The 24,257-nt window shown below is 37.0% G+C and overlaps 1 pseudogene; it reads right to left on the bottom strand.

Annotated features, from left to right (window-relative positions):
• Nucleotides 1-1,861: 1,861 nt before the first annotated feature.
• LOC140531964 (protein DBF4 homolog A pseudogene) lies at nucleotides 1,862-3,809 on the bottom strand (annotated as a pseudogene).
• Between the last annotated feature and the right edge of the window lie 20,448 nt (nucleotides 3,810-24,257).

The following is a 24,257-nucleotide window of genomic DNA, read 5'->3' as shown; positions in this document are numbered from 1 at the left end:
CAATAATTCTTAAATTATCTCTCCTGGTTCTCTTTTCTAGATCAGTTATTTTCTCAATGAGACATTTCACATTGTCTTCTATTTTTTCATTCTTTTGGTTTTGTTTTACTAAAGTCGTTAGCTTCCACATGCTCCATTCTAATTTTGAAGGGATCATTTTCTTTAGTGAGCTTTTGGACTTCCTTTTCCATTTGGCCAATTCTGCTGTTTAGGGCATTCTTCCCATTGGCTTTTTGGGCCTCTTTTGCCATTTCAGTTACTCTATTTTTTAAGATGTTATTTTATTCAGCATTTTTGGGGTCTCATTTAGCAAGTTGTTGACTCATTTTTCAAGATTTTCTTGTATCTCTCTTATTCCTCTTCCTAATTTTTCCTCTGCTTCTCTTACTTTGATTTTTAAAATCCTTTTTGAGTTCTTCCATGGCCTGAGACCAACTCATATTTTTATTGGAGCGTTTGGATGTAAGAGCTTTGACTGTCTTGGCTTTTTCTGCTTTTATGTTTTGATCTTCCTTGTCACCAAAGTAAGATTCTATAGTCTGATACTGTCTCTTTTGTTTGCTCATTTTCCCAGCCAATTACTTGACTTTTTAGTTTTTTCTTAAGGTAGGACTCTGCTTCCAGGGTGGAGGGCAAACTGTCCTGATATTCTAGGGTTTTGTGCAGCTGTTTTCACTGATGCTTCTAGGGACCTGTAAATTTTCAACTCTTCCAAGGTGTTATGATCAAATGAGACGTATTTATTCCTCTCCTTGCCTGTGCTCTGGTCTGTGAGTGACCAGAAGCACTCTTTTCTGTCTTGGAACTGTGAAGAAGGTTCCCTCTCCACTACTGCCACAGGCTCTTCTATGCCAGTGATTCTCCTTATCCCAGTGCTTCCACTTAGGACTATGACCCAGATCCAAATATGGGCAAAGCAAGAGAATCCTACCTCAGCACTAATAAAGAGATTCTTGCAATCCTTCTCTGATCAGCCACTTGATCTACCCACCATCTGTAGTCCAAGAATTCCAGAAGTAGTCACCACTGCCACCACTGCTGCAGCTACCATCACTCTGGGGATGGGGCTGGGCCATGCTCTCCTCTCAACCAGGCCCAACAGACCTTTTCTACTGACCTTTTAAGTTGTCTTTGGAACTTGTGGGTTGAGAAGTTTGGAAATCACCACAGCTGCCAATGATTCTGTCCCTGAAACCTGCTCCAGGCCCTGTCCATACTGGTGTGGCCCATGCTGCTAGATTGTGCTCCTCTCTCACACTGGTGCAACAGACCTTTCCTGTCAACCTTCCAGGTTGTCTTGGGCTGGAAATATGCTTAACTTTCTCATTTTGTGGGTTCTACTGCTCTAGAATTTGTTTAGAGCAATTTTTTTGTAGGTATTTGGAAGAGTTTGGGGAAGAGCTCAACAAATCTCTGCTTTTACTCCACCATCTTGGCTCTACTCTCCCAATTAAATAATTTGTTGTAAATTTTGGGCCTGCATTGAAATTGTGGTGACACAATATTGTGTCATGTAACCATATAGTATCTTATTGTAAACAAAGTCATTACATGCACATATTCCTGCCAATGCATTCTGGACTTCCCAGCAATTCATGACATGCTTACCTGCCAACACTTGCTTGTTAAGACCTATCAGGTGACTTGATCATTGATAGTTATAACTTACATTTTTTGTGTTTCTTTGGAAAATAATGTAATCACCATGTCTTTAACTCTGTTACACAAAAGATAAAACATGTACAATTGGTTTTTCAAAATTTTCATATCTTTTCTTTCTTTATACTTCCACTGCCCTCTTATTTTTATTCAATGCTGTCTCCTGCACAATTGCACTTGAGTCTACTACTGCCTCCCTGGATCATTTCAGCGTACACCCTTCTCCCCTGGGGGTGGTATCACCCACTTTGGGAACCCATGCAAACACATCACACAAACCACAGTTTTCAGAAGAGCTTATAAATCCCCAAAACTCAATTTTCTTCACTGGTTTGAATGACTACAAATAAAGACTGTATTGGTGAATTAAGAATACTGTTTTTTTTCTTTTGTAGTAGGAAATTCTGTTTTGCTTTTTACTGTAATTCAACATTCTTCTGATTTTTTTCCCTTCCTAATATTACTTTTGCATTTTGATGCAACTTCCCTGAAAGTAAACTGTCTATACTTTTGGCCTTCACTTCTTTAGGTTTTTCACCAAGATGACTATAGGATACCATCTTGCTTGTTCTGTTGAACTGCTAATGACTAAGATTAGAATAATAACCATGTGGAGAACTAGTGCCTTTTTTCATCTGATAGGTATCTGGAAAATATCTCTTGTTTTAGCTGAGATACATTTTTATCTTTTTCATCAAAATCACAAACTTGCATTAATGTCTCTATAATACTGTGGGAAACATTCTGTTTTTAGTTCTTCTAAGTCTTTTTCATTTACAGTTCCTTGATACTCAGAAACTTCAGTAGTATATTTCTGCTTATCTTTATTCAGAAGTAGTTGTACTAAATTCAGTGTAATGTCTTTCTCCACTGGATTTATTATATAATGTGTCTTTTTTTATATTCTAAGTGTTTTCTGAGTTCACTTGCTGAATATATGGACTCTGAATTGAAGATAATCTTCTGTGCAAGATCCCTGCTGTCTTGATATTGAATCATCCGTTTGGTAATATTTTCCCAAGGACCTTTCTTGGAAACATGGTGCAATTCCAGTTTTTTAGGTTCCTTCCTTTTAAATATATTTCGAATTATGGGAGCAAAAGATCCAATACTACAGTTTACTCTTCTGGATATCTTGCTTTTGTATTCTACAAAGTCATACGTCCACTCGTATATATTATCAACAGTACTGAGTATTGTGTTTCAAAGTTTGTTTTTCACTTAGAAGATAGACATGGAGCCCATCACGTTTCTGGGAGCAGCATTCAGAGTAGCCCTTCTTCTTGGTCTCTTTGAGGTGGGACTTCTCAGGAGGGTAGTGCCCTTCTTCTGGTTCACAACCCATTCTATTCCTTTGTTTTGCTTCTGTAGACTAGATGTCTTATCCAAATTAAAAGGACCATAGGGCTTAAGAACAGAATAGTTTATAAGAGGTATACTGGACAACTGAAGTTAATGTGGTTTGTAATGGTGATTTGTATCTTCCACCTTTATAAATGGATTTTTGAGTCTTCTTTTTCTCTAAATACCAAAACTTTTCCCAGTCTCTCTTGGTGATGTGATTGATTTCTTGATCTGATATAATTGTTTTTTCTTTTATTCAATATTGTATTTAATATCATCCATAAGAAAATTTTTATTACCAGGACGAAGCATTTGACAGCATTTTTACTATTTGAAGGGATGAACTCATATCCCTTGATAGCTCTTTTAACTAATAATTTTCCTCTGCTCATGCATGCTAGTTCTGGAGTCTTGAATGAACCTCTACTACAGCTAGAATGAGGTCAACTATTTCCTCCTGTATATGTTGATTTTGGACTTGGACAGGAGTATTACACCCCAGTATCTGAGCAAATTTCCCTCCCCTTTTATTTGAAATTATGTAGCATATCTTTGCTGAGAAATTCTTCAACTCTCCCTCCTAGTTCCTTGAGGTCCTTTTCTAGTCTTTTTGGGGTCATAATGGACAGCAAATCAAGACAAAAGATTCTCCCCCTTGCCCCTGAGAATGACTTATATTTAGATGTTTCTGATTTGTTATCATTTTTCATAGTTTTCAAAGATGGTCTATTTTTCTCAATTTTTCTTTGGAAACCACCTGCTGGGTTATTTCCTTTGCTGTGAATTCTCATCTTGCTGGTTTTCATGGCTGCTGAGCAGTGGTCCACATGTTAGGGCCAACTCTGGTGGCCCATACTGTTCCTGCTGCACTGCCTCCTGGGACCAGCTTTAAGAATTTTTGACACTAATTTTATTCCTATTCATTCTCTGTTACCTGGTTTTCCTTTTAAGTTCTTCCTTATTTTAAGTTGGATGGTGAGTTCTCTGTGTAGGTATATTCCTTGTGTCAGATGAATCCCATTTCTACTCTTCATTGTAACTGTTTTCTTCTGTGTCTTCAGAATTATTGACCATCTCCCATCCCTCTGCAGTTGCCTTCCTGTAAAGTATTTTAATCCAGGGACTCAGTCAATCAGTTAGAACATTTATTAAGTGCCTACTTTGTGCCAGGCACTGTGCTAATACAAAACCAGGCAAAAGACCTACCTTTTAGGAACTCACAATCTAACGGGGGAGGTAATAAGCAAACAAATGTGTAAAATCAAGCTATATAAAGACAAAAAGGAAATAATTAAAAAAGGAAAGGCACTAGAATTAAGAGGGGTTGGGAAAGGTTTCTTGTAGAAAGTGAGATTTTAGTTATGAATTAAAGGAATCCCAGAAAGTCAGTAGGCAGAATTGAGGAGGGAGAGTGTTCCAGGCATTGGGGACTGCCAGAGAAAATGTCTAGATCTTAGAGATTGTTCACAGAATAGCAAGGAAGCCAGAATTATCGGGTTGGAGAGTTCATGGTAGGTAGTAAGGTGTAAGAAAACTAAAAATGTTAGGAAGGAACTATGTTATGAAGGTCTTTGAATGCCAAACAATTTTGGATTTAACACTAGAGACATTGTGCTAACCTTTGGGGACACATAGAAAGACAAAAAATAACTTCTGTTTTCATAGTCTAATAAGAGAGAAATGTAAATGATTATATATTGACAACATATTTGCAGGAAAAATTGGAGATAATCACAGAGGAAAGGCGCTAGTATTATAGGAGTCTGGAAAAATTTCTTGTATAAGACGGAAATTTAACTGATAGTTACAGGAAGCCAGAAAATAGAGATGAGGAGCAAGAGAATTCCATACGTGGGGAAAAGCCAATGAAAATGCCTGTAGCAGAGAGATAGCATGTTATGTAGGAAGAAGATAAAGGAGATCAGTGCCTCTGGAACTAGACTTGAAATCAGAAAGGCCTGAATTAAAATCCCATAACAGGGAAGCATATAGGGAGATTGCATTAGAAAGCAGAATGCAACAGTATATTGTTCATATAAAACACATTTAAAAGAAAGATTGACACAGAGTTAAAATGAGGGACTGGAACATTAGAATTTAAACAAGTCTTTTCCCCCTCTTAAAAAAAAAACCTTAACCGCCCCCCCCTCCCCCATTCCCAACAACACATGCTGAATCTCTATTGGAGGGATTGTTAACCATCTATTAAAATGACCCTGTTCTTTTCCCACATGTGCTCATTTTCCTTTATGAGAAAACTCAGAAACTTTCTTCTGAACATTATCTCCAAGATCTTCAGTTGTCTTTTAAAAAAATTCTCCAATACTAAAGTGGGCCTGTGATCTTACGGAAGTTTCTATTTTCTACAAGTATGCAGACTAGTAGTTATCCTTTCCCCCTGAATATTTTCTTTTCTAGGCTCAATATGCCTGATTTCTTTGACAGATACTTATATTCCATGAACTCAGTGTCCTTCACTATTTTGGCTATATTCTTTGGGATCTTCTTTATCTTATCCATGTCTTTAAACCAGAGTTCCTAGAACTAAAGACAATACTCCAAATCAGATATATCAAGGGTAGTGAGACCATCATTCCTCTTTCACTGGAAGCTATGACTTTCTTAATTCAGTTCCAGATCACATTAACTATCTGATCTCTCCATCACACTGATACATTGATTTTATAATCTACTGGATACCATAGTCATTTTCAGAACAACTGCTAACTATATCTTCTTCCATAGTCCCTCCCATAGCCACCTCAGAGAAGGAGGAACAAAGTTATACTAGTAGTCTAGGGCCAAAAAAAAAACCAAAACCCCAGACTCTGTCTGATCCATGCCATTTACCATCTGGTAGGACCATTGCCCTGCCCCTTCACCAGCCACTTTGGAGGAGTAGCAGGTACTCTGGTAGGATATGAGCTGGATCTAGATGGGCTTATCTAGTATTCTCTGCAACATATCTTGGAGAATGTGAACTTTGGTACTACTCCTATGGCTTTTCTTATTTTTTCCCTGTTGATCCCCCAATTGATTAACCAATCATCAGCCATATAAGCCCAACTCCCCACTCCTGATCTCTCATCCACATAGTCCTTAACTCTACCCCACTCATTACCCACTTCAGCACTTCCTTCTGTTCCTTCCATTGTATCCTCTAGAATTACAACTTCATAATAAACAAATTTCATTTCATCATGGACCTCTTTCTCTCACACTTCTTCCATCTGCTAGCTTTTCATTAAGACCTGGCTTAGTTACCTCAATAACCCTAGTGAATAACTTCTGTTCCTTTGAAATTCATTCAGTCAAAAATGTCCACCCAATACAAATCATGGTGGCTGTTGTTTCTCATCCCCCAGTTCCTTATTCCTCTTTTTCTAAAGGACTTCACTACCTGATTCACCATCTTTCTTATCTCAGGTTTTCATATTAGGAGACTTCAGTATTCACAGTGATGTTCTCTTGACTCCCCAATCTCCCAATTTTCAGGCTCCTTATATTCCATCACTGCTTACATAACATAACACTAACAGTTATAATAAATAATATATTATTGTTATATAATATAAATATTATAATAAACAAAATAGGCACATTGTAAATTTATGTTATCCAACTTCAACAGGATAGGACTCCCATTACAACAGAGCATTAATTTTATTCTCAGCCTCACCCTCCTGGGCTGATTCCCTTTCTTACTTCTGACAGAAGTTATTCCAAATCAAAGCTATCAATAGTGACATGAAAAAGTGCTCTAAATTACTAACAGAGATATGCAAATTAAAGCAACTCTGAGGAACCGTCACACCCATTACATTAACTAAGATGACAGAAAAGGAAAATGATATGTGCTGTAGGAGATGTGGAAAAAGGTACATTAATGCACCATTGGTGGACTTGTGAACTGGTCCAACCATTCTGGAGAACAATTTGAAACTGTGTTTAAAGGGCTATAAAAACTGTTTACTTAGCAATGCCAATACCAGGCCTATACCCCAAAGAAATCAAAGAAAAAGGAAAAGAACCCATACATACAAAATATTTAGAGAAGATTTTTTTTGTATGTGTATGGCAAAGAATTGGAAGCTGTGAAGAAAGGTTCATCAGCTGGAGAATGACTGAATGAGTTGTGGTATATGATTGTGATGGAATAGTATTTATTGTGCTATAAGAAATAATGAGCAGGATAGTTTGAGAAAAACCTGGGAAAAGTGATGAGTTGATGCAAAGTGAAGTGAGCAGAACTAGGAGAACATTGTACACAGTAATGGCAATATAGTAATGACCATCAACTATGAAAGACTTAATTACTCTGGTCAATACAGTGATCCACAACAATACCAAAGGCTGGTGACCTGCACAGCCCTCCCTCACTCAAAACAAAGTCAAGTGCATGTCATTATTTCTCTGATGGCATGCTCTTCTTCGGCAATGAAGGATGAACACACACACATAGGACTCAAGATGGGAAATGCTATCCACCGCCACACGGAGAACTGATAAACTCTTGATTACAGATTGAAGTGCATTTTCTTTGACTTTCTTTATTTTTCTTGCTTTTCCCCACTCTACAACATGGTTAATGTGGAAATATGTTTTACACGACTTCATATGAATATGTGAATTGTATCTCACCTTCTCAATGGGTGGGAGAGGGACTGGAGGGAGAGAAAAAATTTGGAATTGGAAATAAAAATTAAAACAAACAAATCTCTTCTCTATCAAATGTCACTTTTTCTGTCAAAGGCATTACCATCCTTCCAATATGCTTAAATTATTATCTTAGAATTATCTTGTACTCCTCACTATCCTTTACCCTACAAGTTATATATCAGTTGTCAAATCTTGCTGCTTTGATCTTAACCCATCCTTGTCTCTACACACAGGACTATTACTTTAGTTTGAGTCCTTGTAATTTCTCGCCTTGATTATTGCAATAAGCTTCCCGACTTGTTTCTCTGCCCCAATACTATTATCACATCCATATATGCTACATAAGGCTGCCAAAATGATTTTTGTTAAGTGCAGGTCTGACCATGTCACTTCCCTACTTCATTAATCCAGTGACTCCTGCTATTTCTAGGACAAAATATAAAGTCTTTTGTGTAGACTTTCAAGCTCTTCATAACCTGGCCCTAACCCATCTTAACAGTCTTCCTTGAACATTACTCCTCATCCTGTACTCTGAGACCCATCCAAATGGGCCTTCTTTCTTCCTCACACAGGACAGTCTGTCTTCCAATTCTGTGCACTGGTCATCTCCAATTCCTGGAATATGCTTCTTCCTTTTCTCTACTTATAATCACTCTCTTCCTTGAAGATTCAGCTCAAAAACCATCCCCTACATGAAGCATATTCAGATTGCTCCAGCTGCTAGAGAGTTCTTTCCCTTCCAAACTACCTTAGATAGAAGTACTTTGCATTTATTTGTATTTTTTCTCTTTATATTTATTCTGCATATTCTTATATATATTTGTTATCTTTCCTGTTGAAGTGAAAGCTCTTTACAAGCAGTTATTATTTCACTGTATTTGTATCCTCAGTGCCTACCATAGTGCCTGTTAGATACATTTGTCATTGGTGTTCAGTCATTTCACTTGTATCAGATTCTTCATGACTCCATTTCAGGTTTTCTTGGCCAAGATATTAGAGTGGTTTGCCATTTCCTTCTCCAGCTCATTTTACAGATGAGGAAATGAGGCAAACAGGATTGGGTGACATGCCCAGGATCACAGAGCTAGTAAGTGTCTGATCTTAGATTTGAACTCTGGGAGTTGAGTCTTCTTGATTTCAAACATGGTACTCTATCTACTGTGCCACCTAACTGCCCCAGGTACGTAGTGGGTCCTTAATTAATACCTGATGATTGGTTGAGGTACATAGTAGGTGTTTAATTAATACTTGGTGATTGAGTGGTTGATATTCTATTTGTGAAGTTCATTTTTTTTTTGTACCAAGTGCATTTAACTCTATGGAATTTCATATTATTAGGTTAAAATCTGCCTGTCAAAGTGCTTTTGAAACCTGATTCTTTCATCCAGTGTCGCAGGTTTCCTGCCAAGCTTTTTATTTCGGTCTTGAGATCTGATAAACATAGCATCTTTATTACTATCCAAGTCACTGATAGAGATGTTAAAAAGCACAAGGCCAAGTAAAGATCCCGGGGTTATTCCACTCAACACTTCCTGTCATATTATCATTGAACCATTAACAACTACTGTTTGAGTCTGGCAATCCAGTCAGTTCTGAATACTATGAGATTCCTTATCAAAAACTTTGCCAAAGTCTAGGTAAATCATATCCCCATTTCCCTAACTTCTAAGTTCAGTAATCCTGTCAAAAAATGGGAATTCAATTAGTTTGGCATGATTTATTCTTGATGAAACCATGCTGGCTCTTGTTAATAACCACTTCCTTTTCTAGATGTTCACCAACCATCTCATTAGTTATCCATTCTAGAAATTTCCCAGGAATTGAAATCAAGCTCACTGGCAAACTCACTGTAGTTTAAAGACTGTTCTTTCTCTTTCTTTTTTTACTTTGGACCACATTTGTCCTTCCCAAACCTTGTGGTACCTCTCCCATTTTCCATGATCTTTTAAATATTTCTGAAAGTGACTCAGCTATCACATTTGCCAGTTCTTTAATAATAATAATGATGATAATAACTAGCATTTATATAGTCCTTTCTATGGGCCAGGCACTGTACTAAGTGCTTTACAATTATTATCTCATTTGGTCATCATGACAACCCCGGTAAGTAGGTTTGCTTTTATTATCTCTATTTGAGGATGAGGAGACTGAGGCAAGCAAAGTTAGGTCACTTGCCTAGGGTTACACAGCTAAACTGAGTCTGGATTTGAATTCAAACCTTCCTTACTCTAGCATTCTATTCACCGTGCCACCATGCCAGGTTCATCTGGGCCTGATGACTTGAATTCATCAAAATAAATGAGAGAATCTCTTACTATCGCCTCACTTTTGTTAGGTTACAAATCATAATTAGTCATTTTTATTGTGTTATTTCCAATTTAAAGGTCATTCTCCTTTACATACGTAAGGTATGCTGTTACTTTAAGGCCCTTTTCATAAAGTACACTTAATGATGAAAAAGGCAGAAAAAGTGTTTCTGTGTAAAGAAAGAGATTGATATTCTCAAAGGATATAAAATATTGTCATTGTTATAGATGAACATTTTGATACCTAATATGAATGGAAAAAGAACTCTAGTTTAACATACACTGCTAATGTGTATGAAGAAAGCTTTCAAGAATGATTCAAAAAATTTTGGAAAAAAATGATTTGTGGTATAGATTCAAAGACTTGGATCTCTTTGTCAGTACGGTGGAAGGTGGTTGTTGTTATTTGTCCTTCATGCTTGAAGAAAACCAAAATGACATGATGATGTCGTTTGCTGGTAAATGGGATTTAGTTGAGGCAAAATTGCTCAGTCGTCAGCTTCACTCTCTCTTCCAGTCATTAGAGCCTATTGAAACAAAATGTTCACATCTGCCTGTTCTGCCAGGAAAGTCTTTGCATGCTTAGGGTAGACACCCTCTCACTCCCCTCCACCCCAATAAGGAACTTAACCTCAACCTGGCTTAATCATTCTGCAGGAGTCAATTTTCCCAGGGTGTGGCCACAGCTTCTTCAATCCACGGGTGAGAGCTGGGGGGCTGGTGGACACCCCAGATGGATAAGCAGCCTTGGAAAGGGCACGGTATCTCTCACACCAGAGGTGCTACTCCTCCCTGAACACTCCATAAACCCTACTTAATGCTATAAAAAACAGAGAGAGATATTTTATTTATCAAAAACTGGAGAAATATTAATGTAAAGAAAAGCAATTTCAAGGACACTAAAGAAAGAGATTACCAACATGTTCAGAATAAAATTCATTATCTTTCTCTCAAAATCCTACTCTCCTCCTAACTTTCCTGTTACTTATTGGTATAACCATTCTCCTAGTCACCTGAGCTCACAACCTAAATGTTATGTTCAACTCCTTACTATCACCCACCTCCACATCCTGTTGTCAAGTGTTGTTTTTTATACAAATCCTTCTATCACTTTCCTGATTCAGAGCCTCCTCGTTTCACATGAGGACCATTGCAGTAGCCTGGTCTCCTTGCCTGAAGTCTCTTCCCATTCAAGTCTGTCCTCTACTGGGGCCTCAAATTAAGTTCTAAAACTTATCTGTGACCATGTTATTCTTCCCCCTCCCCAATAAACTACAGAGGCTCCCTATAACTTCTAGGATTTGGGGGAGAACATTTGGATTTTAGGGGAACTTATTTTGTATTGTTTTCCCCCATTTATGTGTAAAAACAAATTTTAATATTTGTTTTTTAAACTTTGAGTTCCAAGTAGTCTCCTTCTTCCCTTCCTGCACTCCCTCATCGAGAAGGCAAGCAATTCAATGTAGGTTATACATGTGTAGTCTTGCAAAACATTTCCATATTAGTCATGTTGTAAAAGAAAACATAGACCAAAAAAACCCCTCAAGAAAAATGAAGTAAAAAAATAGTGTGCTTTAATCTGTATTCAGACACCATCAGTTTTTTCTCTTGAGCTGGATAACATTTTTCATCATAAATCCTTCAGAGTTGTCTTGTATCATATTGATGAGAATAGCTAAGCCATTTACAGATGATCATCTTCCAATATTGCTGTTACTTTGAATCCAGTACATTTCACTTTGCATCAGCCCATGTAAGTCTTTCCAAGTTTTTCTGAAATCATCCTGGTCATCATTTCTTATAGTACAGTAGTATTCCATAAATCACATACTATAATCTGTTCAGTTGTTCTCCATTTGATGGGCATCCACTCAATTTCCAATGCTTTGCCACCAGAAAAGAAATGATATAAATATTTTTGTACATACAGGTCCTTTTCTAAAAAAAAAAAAATCTCTTTTGACCTAGAAGTAGTATTGCTAGGTCAAAGAGGATGCATGATTTTATAGCCCTTTGCGAGCAGTTCCAAATTGCTCTACAGAATGGTTGAATCACAGTTCACTAATGTCTCATTTTCCTCACATCCCCTCCAACATTTGTAATTTTCCTTTTCTGTCCTTTTAACCAATCTGATAGGTTTAAGATAGTAGCTCAGAATTATTTTAATTTGCATTTCTCCAATCAATAGTAAGTTAGAACATTTTTTCATATGACTACAAATAGTTTTGATTACTTCATCTGAAAACTATTCATATCTTTTGATCATTTTTCAGTTGGAAAATGTCTGTTATTTTGTATAAATTTGACTTAGTTCTCCCTATATTTGAGAAATGAGACCTTTATCAGAGAAACTTATTTCAATTTTTTTCACAGTTCCTATTGCTAACTACATTTCCTTTCTTCCTATTTTTCCCTTATGTTTCTCTCTCTCCTTTCACCTGGTCCCTCCTCACAAGTGTTTTGCTTCTGACTATCTCCTCCCCTTAACCATCCTCTCTTCTATCACCCCCCCTTCTCTTCTCCCCTTCCCCTTTTATCTCTTTCTCCTGTAGGATAAGATAGATCTCTATACCCAATTGAATGTGTATGTTATTCCCTCTTTGAGCCACTTCTCATGAGAGTAAAGTTCTCTCATTTCCCCTCACCTTTCTCCTCTTCCCCTCCACTGTCAAAGCTTTTTCTTACCTCTTTTATGTGAGATCATTTATCCCATTCTACCTTTCCCTTTCCTTTTTTCCTAGTACATTCCTCTCTCACCACTTAATTTTATTTTTTTTAGATATCATCCCTTTATATTCAAGTCACACTTGTTCTCTCCTTCTAACTGCCCTAACAATGAGAAATTTCTTATGAGTGTAGGATCTATCTTTCCCATGTAGGAATATACACAGCCTAACTTTATCAAATCCCTTATGATTTTCCTTTACTGTTTATATTTATGCTTCTTTTGACTCTTGTATTTGAAACTCACACTTTCTATTCAGGTCTGGTCTTTTCATCAAAAATTCTTGAAAGTGTTCTATTTCATTGAACATCCAATTTCCCCCTTGCACTCAATTTTTCTGGGTAGGTGATTCTAGCTTCTTTGCCTTCCAGAATGTCATATTCTAAGCCCTTCAGATTATTTAACGTAGAAGTGGCTAAATCTCTTATCCCAACTATGGCACTTCTGACCACTCACTCTCCTTGACCTTGGACCTCTGGAACTTGGCTATAATATTCCTAGAAGTTTTCATTTTGGAATCTCTTTCAGGGTCACTGAATTCTTTCATTTTCTATTTACCCTCTGGTTCTAGAATCTCAGGGCAGTTTTCCTTGATAATTTCTTGAAAGATGATGTTTAGGCTCTTTTTTTTGATCATGGCTTTCAGGTAGTTTAATAATTTTAAAATTATCCCTCCTGAATCTACTTTCCAGGTCAGTGGTTTTTCCAGTGAAGTATTTCACATTATCTTCTATTTTTTTCATTCCTTTTTTTTGTTTCTTGATTTCTCATAAAGTCATTAGCTTCTCTTTGCTCAATTTAAATTTTTAGCAGACAATATGACAGACTTTTCCTGCTGACCTATCTTTTGCTAGAAAATTATTTTACCCCATCATTTTGTGGGTTCTGCTGTTTCAGGAATTGTTTTATGGCATTATTTAAAGGTTTTCAGAGGGGTTTGGGGAGAGGTAAGTTGCTGACTTTTCTCCACCATCTTGGCTCTATCCTCCCTCTTCCTCTCTACCCCCCTCTCCCCCGCCTTTGGGCTTTTAAAACCCTTTATAATCTGATTTCTTAATACCTTTCCAACTTTCTTATACCCTCCTCCCCACTGAAGACTCTACAATGACACCAGCCTTCTTGCTGTTCCTCGAGTAAGATATTCCACTTCCTGACTCCAGGCATTTTCAATGGCTAGAATGACTAGTTGTTATAGCTAGAGCTAGAATACTCTCCATCCACATCTCCATGTTTTGGTTCCTCTGGCTTCCATTAAGTCCCAGTTAAAATCCCACCTTCTACAGGAAGCCTTCCCCAGTATCTTTTAATTCTAGTGCCTTTCCTCTCTGGCTGATTTCCAATTTATCCTATATATTTCCTCTTAAAAGAGTTACCACAAGAACTCTGAGAAAGTCTGAATAGAACTGTGGTAGTGAGAGTTTCTTGTGTGTCTTGTGCGCTTGGATCTGCTAGTGTGAGAGCAAGTTGGAGGAACAAACCTAATTGAGAGAGAAGTAGAGTTCTTGTTGGAAAACTTAGCAGAATAATACCCAAATTAACATTGTGGAGGTCCATGGATAGTGAAATCTTGTCTCCATACAGCCACTTAGCCATATTACAGAGAAACAAAAAGAAGCAAAATATATTTATTCAACCTCTCTCTCTCTCTCTCTCTCTCTCTCTCTCTCTCTCTCTCTCTCTTTTTCTCTGTCTCTCTCTGTCTCTCACTCACACACAAATTAGCATTGTCCCATCCTAAGCAAAGATCCTCTCCCTTCTTCAATCCTTCATTTGCTTCTAATATAACTTAAAAAAACTAAACAAACCCTTTTCTTCTCCTTAATTATTCTTACTAGTTTTCATTCTGAGGTTTAGCATTGCTCATACTATTATTTTTTACAGCAGTGCACTATATTCATTCACTCTTTTCTGTCCTTGCTTTCATCTTCTGTGTTTCTTTTAAAAAAATCAAAATTGGTTGGTGAATTTCCTGTATATCTAATCCACATATGACAAATTTTAGGCAAATTTTATTTTTATTCCTCATTGGAATTGCTTCCTTTGTGTCTTCAGAGTTTCATTATTAAATATCTTCCATCCCTCTGGGGTTGATTTCTCCTAAAGCATTTTAGTTCTTAGGATTCCACTAATTTTTCCTCTGAACTATTAACAATTTTCTTTCCCCAAATCTAAAGTGTGTGTCAGACTGCCCCAATTTTCTGTCTTTTGTCACAAACTCAGGAATGCAATCAGTGCTCACTTCACATCAAGGTTCCCATTATTTTTACCTTACCAATTAGTTCCTCCCTGTTAGTGATAATCATTTCCAGAGTAGAATTTTCACTTCTTGGTTCTTTCATCTTTCAAAAATTGAAATTATCACAAGATAAGAAGTTGTTAGCTAATAATTACAAGAGATCTGCAGAAGATCTCTGGTTAATTTATCATTACTATATCATACTTTGGAGCTAAACTTATGCTATCAGTCAGCTCTTAAGGGGAATGATTTCATCCTGAACCTACAGGCATCTTCAATCTCCTGATATTCCTGGATATACTACAACACCAAACAGCAATTGAGAAAGCATCCTACTTTCTAATTTATATAAAATCATGATGAGAATAATCTGTACATTCTTTAAGGGCATCCTTCACAAGGGTATTAGTAGCTAGCAGGCAGCCTATCACAAGGGGTATACTAGCTAGATAGTGTAGTGGATAGAGTATCAAGCCTGAAGTCAGGAAGGCCTGAGTTCAAATTCTGCCTATGTGACCTTGGGCAAGTCACTTAAACTTTTGACTCAGTTTCCTATATGTAAAATGGGAATAACAATAACACCTAACTCCCAGGATTTTTGTGAGGATCAAATGAAATAATAATTGTAGAGCACTTAGCACAGTTTCTGGTTCATAGTAAGTGTTATATAAATGTTAGCTATTATTATTATTGACTACATTTTTCTTATAGATCAAAATTTTTCTTATTGATCAGAAGTGTCTCTGATCAATTTAAAGAATTCCTTAATCAGGTTGTTGAGGCCAGAGGGCATGATTCTTTTTTGGAGACATTTACATGGCACATTTCCATGGAATATGAGGATATCCATAGGCATCATTTTGTTTGAGTTTCAGAGACTAGAGTTGCTTTCTGGTTACTGGTTGACAGAGAATTAGATACCTTTCTCTGTGGTCTGTATAAATGAGCTGGTGGACTTCCTCTTTTCCTTTTTCCTTTATACTTCCTTCTTGAATGCAGAAAGTTGTATATGAGATTTCTCTTTCTCCCCCCTTTTTTTGTAATCAATCAAGATTAAGTGACTTGCCCAGGGTCACATAGCTAGTAAGTGTCTGAGTCTGGATTTGAACTCAGATCCTCTTGACTCCAGGGTCTGTGCTTTATCCATTGTCCCACTAAGAGCCAATGATGGTGATTTGCAGCAGAAGAATATGGCTGTGATAAACATGTGCTTGTATGCAGCTTGAGAGGAGATATATTGAAAGTGGACTTCTCTAGCTTGATGGATGGTAGTAGTGGGACCTTCAGAGGTCTCTTGCAAAAGAACATAGCAGAAGCAGTTATATTTATACTTATTTACTCTGAAAGGGAAGTCCCAGCATTAAGAAGTGTTTCACGAGTAACCCAAACTTTAAAATTGCCTGAGTTTGAAAATTTGGACACTGGACCTTCTAGCCAGACAAAATTTCCTAATATTTTGAGATCTTTATGAAAAAAATATATTCCATATAGTTTCTGAACAGTGTTCTACTTGGACAGCAAGGCAAATAAATTACTTGAATAGTACAGACTTGACAGAAAGGGAATTGATTGCTTATTCAGTAGTTCTTAAAATATTTTTAAGTTTTGGAGAGAGTCATATGAATTTGGAAGTGACTGCATAGTGTGTTCATCCTTCGTTGCCAAAGAAGACCATGCCATCAGAGAAATAATGACATGACTTGCACTTGACTTTGTTTTGAGTGAGTGAGGGCTGTGCAGGTCACCAGCCTCCCTTCTACTCCAGAGTCATCTGAATCCAGTGACCAGATATTCATCAGGATGACTGGAGATGACCCAGGATGAGGCTATTGGGGTTAAGTGACTTGCCCAAGGTCACACAGCTAGTGAATGAGTCAGGTGTCTGAGGTGAGATTGCATAAGACCTTATAGGAAGGAAGGATCACCCTGGTATGTCAGGTGGTGCCTTGAGAGCAATCTCAAGTTCATTTCTCTATTAGAGAGAGGGTGGAGTGATTTGAGTGCTTTATGTGTTCTCTCTATCAGATATTTATGAATTCCTCTGAGTTCTCTACATCTTATAAATTTTATATGGGATGAAATAAAGGCTTGCCTATAAAACATGCAGTTAGTACCTTGTTTACAGGACCCGGGGACCCTGTCTGTCCCACTTGGGGAACTTGATCCATAAGCTATACCATGAATAAAGATTTATTCATAAAGATTTTCCTGGAGGAATTCCAAGTGGGGGCAATGAGAAAGAAAATGGCCCTCTTTAGACTGGGGCACTAGGATCCAACCTAGTATGTGTGGATCCAGATTCTTGAAGGGACCTGGCTCACAAGTTACATATCATACAATTGACTGAATGATACAGCTAATACAAGATCCAACTGTGACTATTCTTTGACTATATAAAATCACTTGATTTGAGAGCAAAATCCTACTTTAAAGGTTTTTTTTTTCTGATAAGACAGGGGGATGTAGATAACAATAGTGAAAGAATGCCTCCACTCAAGGATGTTGTAGTTTATTGGGGAATACAATATGAACATAGATGAGTAGATGGAATAAAGTGATTCTCAAACTTTTGTTGTTATTTTTCAATTGCTTTAGTCCTGTCTGACTCTCTGTGACCCTGTTTGGGGTTTTCTTGGTAAAGATACCAGAGTGGTCTGCCACTTCTTTCTCTAGCTCATTTTACAGATGAGGAACTGAGGCAAACAGGCTTAAGTGACTTGCCCAGGGTCACACAGTTAAGTGTCTGAGGTCAGATTTGAATTCAGGTCTTCCTGACTCCAGGGTCAGCATTCTCTCCATTGTACCACGTGGTTATCGTTATCATAAACACAAAGTAATTTCAAGTATTAAGTTGAAGTTAATAACAAGTATTAACTTGAAGAACTTGAAGTATTAACAGGAGAGTCCTTATTTACACAATAGTATCAGAGCTGCATTTTGAAGAAAACTAGGGATTCTAAGGAGGGAAGTGAATTCTTGACTACCTATACAAAGACATGGAATTGAGTGATGGAATGTTGCTTATAGGGAACAGCTGGCAGGTTATTTTGACTGCAATAGAGAAAGAAAGGGATTGGAAATGTATATGGGAACAGTATAGTCATGGACTTTCAGTAGGTTGATCTTAGTATAGTAGGAAGAGTGGTGAATTTGTAGTCACAGGACATGAGTTCAAATTCTGATTCTGCTGCTTGCTTCTTATGTGATTTTGGGCAAGTCAATTAAAGTCTCTGGATCTTAGTTTCCTGATTTGTGAAGTAAAATGGTAGGACTAGATGATGTCCTATGTCTCTTCCAACTCTAAATTGATGATCCTATAATATTGCAATGAATTCAGGAGGCAATAAGTAGTCATTGAAGATTTTGTAGTTCATGTACATTTCTCTTTTATCGTAACCAGTATATTTAAGAAATGTTTTCATCTTTCTGCTTAGGGGGTCTCACCATACCATTCAGTAATTCTACATGTGAGTTTTCTGTTTTCTTTGCCATGTAATCAGTTTGTATTATCATCTTAAGCAGTCCTTTATTTATTTGCAGGACAGTATTTTTATTACTACATTTAACATATATACTTTAAACTATAGCTAAGGTGATCTAGCTCTTTTTTTTGAAAGCACAGAGGAACCAAATTTATTGAGTTAAGGAAGATCTAACTATCCAGCTTCGTGATTTATGAGTCTCTTAGTCTCATCTGTTTACTCTGTATGCAGCCAGTTCACCTTGGTTTTAGAGAAATGTAAATGTAGCAAGAAAGGGAAATATTTAAAAGTCAGAGGAAGGAAGATGTTGGAGTGTGGTCAGTTGTTAGGATGATTTAGGAAAACAGTAGATTATCAACATCTGAGAGAAAAGTTGCTTGAAATGAGAAGAGCAGTGGGAAAAGGATTAATTCAAGAAAGGATTAGGAGGAACAATCTGTGCAAAGCTTTGATGGTTTTGGGCTCAGTCAGTCATAATTGAAACTTGCTCCTATCCAAGAACTGTCCTGACCCTTTACAGTTTGTAAGATGCGATGGATTCGCAGCCCAGAGTGGTGTGGCCAGAGGCCATTGGTCTTGGGATAGAATCTTGCCAGATGGTGTTATGTGGAAAGATTGAGTGCCAAGTTGGCCAGACACTGGGCTCTAATGCTATGTAATGATGGGTGCTTAACAAGATGAAGTGACACACGGACATCCACTTAACTGCTGATTCTAGCTCTTTGAGCCCTATTATCATCTTTATGACACTTTGTAAAAAACAAATTTAACAAAAAAAGCTTTAGATTATTTAATATTTTTGTTTTCAGTAATTGGAATACTTCCTTTCCTTCTTCACTAGTTTAGGTTGAGGCCCGCCATGGTATCATTTGGGAGATATTCCCTAGTGATGACAAACTATTTTCCAAAGAAAGAGTCAGAAGGTTTTACTTAGCCCCAAAGGTAGAAAGGTGGTGTAGGAAACCAACAGCAATCAGGAAGCTATTTTTGTGGTATTTAAGATCCTTCCTTGAAGAAAGAGAATCTCTTTGGTCTATTTTTTTATGACTGAGACTAAATTTTTGTTGGCTAATGAAATATTTCCAAAGGAAAATTATGCCTAATGAGTTATCTTAAAGAGGCCATTTTTTTAATCACGTCACTTGTCAGCAACTATGAGTGAATTTTTGGCCCATTATGACAGGCAACGATCTGCTTGACTCCTATAACTTCTGTTTATGGCTCTCAATGAGATTTCAAGGAGAGTGAGTTAGAGATTCAAGGGTTTTGAGAAAAATTTGCAGTAGTAATTAGATGTTATCATGATAAAACTAGGTCCTCCTTACAGATTCTTTAAAAGTTCACCATTGTGGACGTTCATTCACATAGAAATAAGTCTGTTTCACTAAGAATATACAATATTGGGGAAAGGACTCTGACAGCTACTACTAGAAAACTGTAAAGAAATTTGTCAGAAGTCAGGTTTTGACCACCATCTTACACTGTTTGCCCAAATAAGTTCAAAATTTATATACAATCTGAATATTTAAAAATTAGAAAAAAGTGAGATCAAATACCTTTAACAGCTGTGGCGAGGGGAACAATTCTTAGTTGAGCAAAAAAAAAATCCTCATACATAATCCTCAGATTATGTACATAAAAAGTCTCCTATGCAAATGTAGTAATGCTTCTACAGCTGTAACTTTCTTGGATTGTCATGTGCTCATTTAGGTCTCATGAACACATGTATACTGGAGCCAGCTCAAATTGGTTACTGCGAGTTAATTGTTAAATTTTAGTATGAAAATCAGCAAACGCTACCAGTCAAGCCTTGAGTAATTGTTCTGTTGATTGTCTAGAATAGACTCTAGAGAGGGATAGAGAAAATGTTACTAATGCAGATTAAACTTAAAAGTATGTTCTACATTTTCTTTTCTTTCTTTCTGGAGAGTCAGTTGTTAAAAATTTACTAGGATCCCTTTGAATGTAAAGATTCCACCATGTAAATCTTTTCGAGTATTTAGGATTGGATTCACATATGGGATAGTTACTGCCTGTCTATACCAAATACTGTGGTTGGGGCTCCCATGTGTTATAAATATATTTCATCCAACCTGACTCTTAGCTAAGCCTTCAAAGACTGGGGCAGCTAAAAGTTCAGGTCCACCTGACCTATTCAGATGATAGTGGTAACAATATAGTCTCAGGTAAAAGTTGGTCAGGGGTAGGTGAAGTATCTCTTGTAATGTTCATGTGTAAATCTAAAGGAGACACACATGTAATCTAGACACATGTGGCAAGGAGGGACCTCATAGTTACTGACCCTGGAAGAACTTTTCTCCTTTCATAGAGTCCTCATGTAGCTCCCCCGGGAGGCTCTTCTCTGTTGGCAAAGTCTTTCGGTTGGACTCTAAGGAGCTGTGCCTTTATTGAACCCATAGCCTGCATTTTTCTCTGCTTCTTATTCAGACAAAATCACTGCTTCCACCTTCCAGGCCTCGCAGGATCTTCAGACCTTTTGGAATGTGCAATAATACCTGAACACTCCATTTCAGATCTAAGATCAAGAAAGAACAAATTTAAAAGAGATAGATGAACCCATGCATTCCTGGTGCCTAAGTGGGTGAGGGACAGTTGATCTTGTGCCACTCAGCTCTTAAAAGGCAGGCTTTATGATTCAAGGCCAAAGGGAAGAGAGAGAACAGAGGGACAGATCATGCTGCTGTATATTTCCTGAATTATTCCATCTCAGAAGCCAGTAGATTCCTATCTTCTTCATCTCCCGTTATAAAGCCATGAGTCATATATCACACTAGAAGTAGATTTCTCTCAGCTTTCCACCAGAATCAGGTAGACTGGAAAGGGAAAGGTATAAATTTATATTTATTATATACATATACATATTCTATATAAATGTCAAATGGACATGACCTATATAATGCAAAGGAGGGGCTCTGTTACACAAAAAATGCACAGGGAAGTTCCACAAATATGTAACACTTAAAGTCAGTCATTATAGGTCAAAGTTTATTTAAAATTTACAAGCTATGGATTACAAACTAACATGAAAACGTGATCCAAATCATTAAAGTGAAACGTTTCTGAGATTTTGCTTCATACCAAGCAAATTGGCAAAAATGACAAAATATGGTATGGTAGTAGCAATACTATCAGCGTACCCTGCTATGAATAGGCAAGTTCTTTTCCTTAAAACTATCTTTGATGCTTAATTGGCTCAGGGGGCTAAGACTTAGGCTATTGAAATAACTTCCTGGTTACCTGAATAGAGAAAATTAAGAGAACCTCCATGTGGGTCCTGAGACTTCAGACTGATAGACTAGAAAGATGACCATTACCATTTAGCTGTGTTCGTTTGAATCAATTGTGTCCTCAGATGAATTTTTTCCTCTAATCTGAATGTTCTTCCCCTTCTTTAGTTAGATGGATTGTGACTGTCTCATTTCATTCTAGTTCCTACCTAAGGTACTAGCTTAACCTTTCATCCCTGGCTTGTGGGAGTATATGGGAACAACTAAGCATGCTGATGGTAAAGTCAGGAAGTAATTCACTTGCTTTGCATTTTAATATGGAGTTATGCAAGAAAAGTATCTAAACATTCCATGACCCTTGAAACAGTGATCTGACATACCTCGAGTAAGTCAAAACACACACAAAAAACTAATGTAGACCAAATATAGACTAATATAAATCAAAATCTTTTTGGTAGCACATTTCATGGTAGCAAAGTACTAGAAACAAAATGGGCACCTATCAATTGTGCTATGACTCAAAAAACTCTCATTAGCATATGAATGTAATGGAATATTATTTTGCAGTTGAAAAAGTAAGCAGAGGAAAGAACATCATTTTCACTAGCCATAGCAGTATTTAAATGAAAAGCTCACTAGACATAAATTGAAACAGGAGAAGTTGAAAACTCAATAAAGATCTTCAAGAAGAGATAAATCCAAAGAAGGGGTTGACTATCAGGATAGAATACAGTGACTACAATTTATGATTTATTTTTTTGTCAAAATATGGAAAATTGAGGTGGGGGAGAAAGACAAAAGGCATGCTATGATGATTTTCAAAAGTTAAAAATGTTTGCTTAGAAAATATTTCTTTCCCCCAAACCCCTTCAAATATATTTTATTTTGCATTCCTTCTTCATGATATTCCAGATCAATGAAAGCAGTGTGTTAGTTATTAAATGTAACCACAGATAGAGACAACTGTAGAGAACTCCAGAATTCCAGAATTTGGAATGACCTCACCAGCCATTTAGTCCAATTCATACCTAATACATGGTCATCCAGCCTTTGTTTAGAGACTTCCATAAAGAGAGGACTCCTTATCTGCTGGAGTAATCCAATCTACTTGATGGTTCTAATTCAGGAAATTTTTCCTGATGTCAAGCTTAATGAGATGCAATCCATAGATCTCTCTTTCTAAAAATTACAAGGAATGGAATTGGAGAAGTCAGTAAGTGTTGAGTAGGTGAAAAAATAAATTAAAAGGATGTCTCAATTACTGATACTGAAAACCTTGTACATTTTGAGTAAAGGGTCATAGAATCACATATTTGGAGATTAGGCCCTTCAGAACCATCTAGTCCAACTTTCCCAGTTTACAGTTGAGAATTCTGAGGCCCAGAGGAATTAATTCATTGGCTTGGCCAAGGTCACACAGTAAGTGGCAGAACTAGAATTCAAATCCAGGTTCTCTGACTACAAATCCAACAATCATTCTACTGCACAATGTTGTCTCCCTAAGAATCGGTGGTCTATGTTCATCAATGCTTTGACGACAATTACCCACAACTGAGGGAGAATGGATGATAGGTGCTGATACAAGGTGAGACAAGTAATTGAAATATTGATGAAATTTAAAAAGATGTCTGGGACAACTCAATGGAAAGTTAATAAATGCTGTCAAGAGTACTAATTATGATTAGAAAACTACTATTATACTGGAAAGGTTTATTTAAAATATATTTGAAAAACTAATTTCAAGGTCAAACTTTGTATTATCTTAATATTGTAAGGAACTGTTACTTTGTAGCAAATTCTGAAGTGCTTTTCTTTTCTATCATCACTTTGAACATTTTCCAAATGTTTGGAGAAAGATGCAAGGATTTTTTAAAAAGGCTTCAATAATGAAAATTGTTGCTGTCAAGGGAGATTTTCTAAGAAGACTCTTCTACCTTAGAGGGTGAAAAGCATAATTTCTGGGCAACACCCTGTCTATTTTAAATCATTGGAGAAGGGAAAAATTATTTGTCTCCAAGACGGTAATTTTCCAGATGACACCATCTTGTTGTACAGTTGCCATACCATGAGAAAGAGCATTCTTGTGGTTTCTGAACTGGAAATCCTGTAGGAATGCTATTTCTGGCATTTTTTCACAGTGAAGCAAGATGCGCATGGGAAACAGACAGTCTGACCAGATATAGTTTGTTGTCTTTCAGCATTTTCAGAGTTAGTAATGTCCTCAAGACACACAGCCCTTTTGCGTAGGACTATTGAGGATATGAAGTGTTGAGTGAAATTGGTGATGGTGAGTAGTGGGTGGAAATATCAGTCAAGGTCAACACCCAAAGCTATGATCTTCTCTAACATCCAGATTTTCTTCATGTGATTATTCTCTTATTTAAAAAATAAGTCATTGTTAACCTTTAACTTTGTGTAAATTGCGTTTGATTAGAATTTAGAGTTAAGTATGCGTTCTCCTTTCTAAAACCACAGTTGGATGGGTAGACTGGTGTCTGGTTGACCTTGATTCTTACACCTCAAAAAAAAGTTCATAAAAAAATAAAACAAACACAAAACATTGCCAATGCTAAATGATATAAAGCCCGTTTTAAAGTC

Source organism: Notamacropus eugenii, chromosome 3, assembly GCF_028372415.1.
Source record: "Notamacropus eugenii isolate mMacEug1 chromosome 3, mMacEug1.pri_v2, whole genome shotgun sequence".
Lineage (NCBI taxonomy): Eukaryota > Metazoa > Chordata > Mammalia > Diprotodontia > Macropodidae > Notamacropus > Notamacropus eugenii.
The sequence above is the reverse complement of the archived record's forward strand: the minus strand, read 5'-3'. Positions and strand labels throughout refer to the sequence as shown.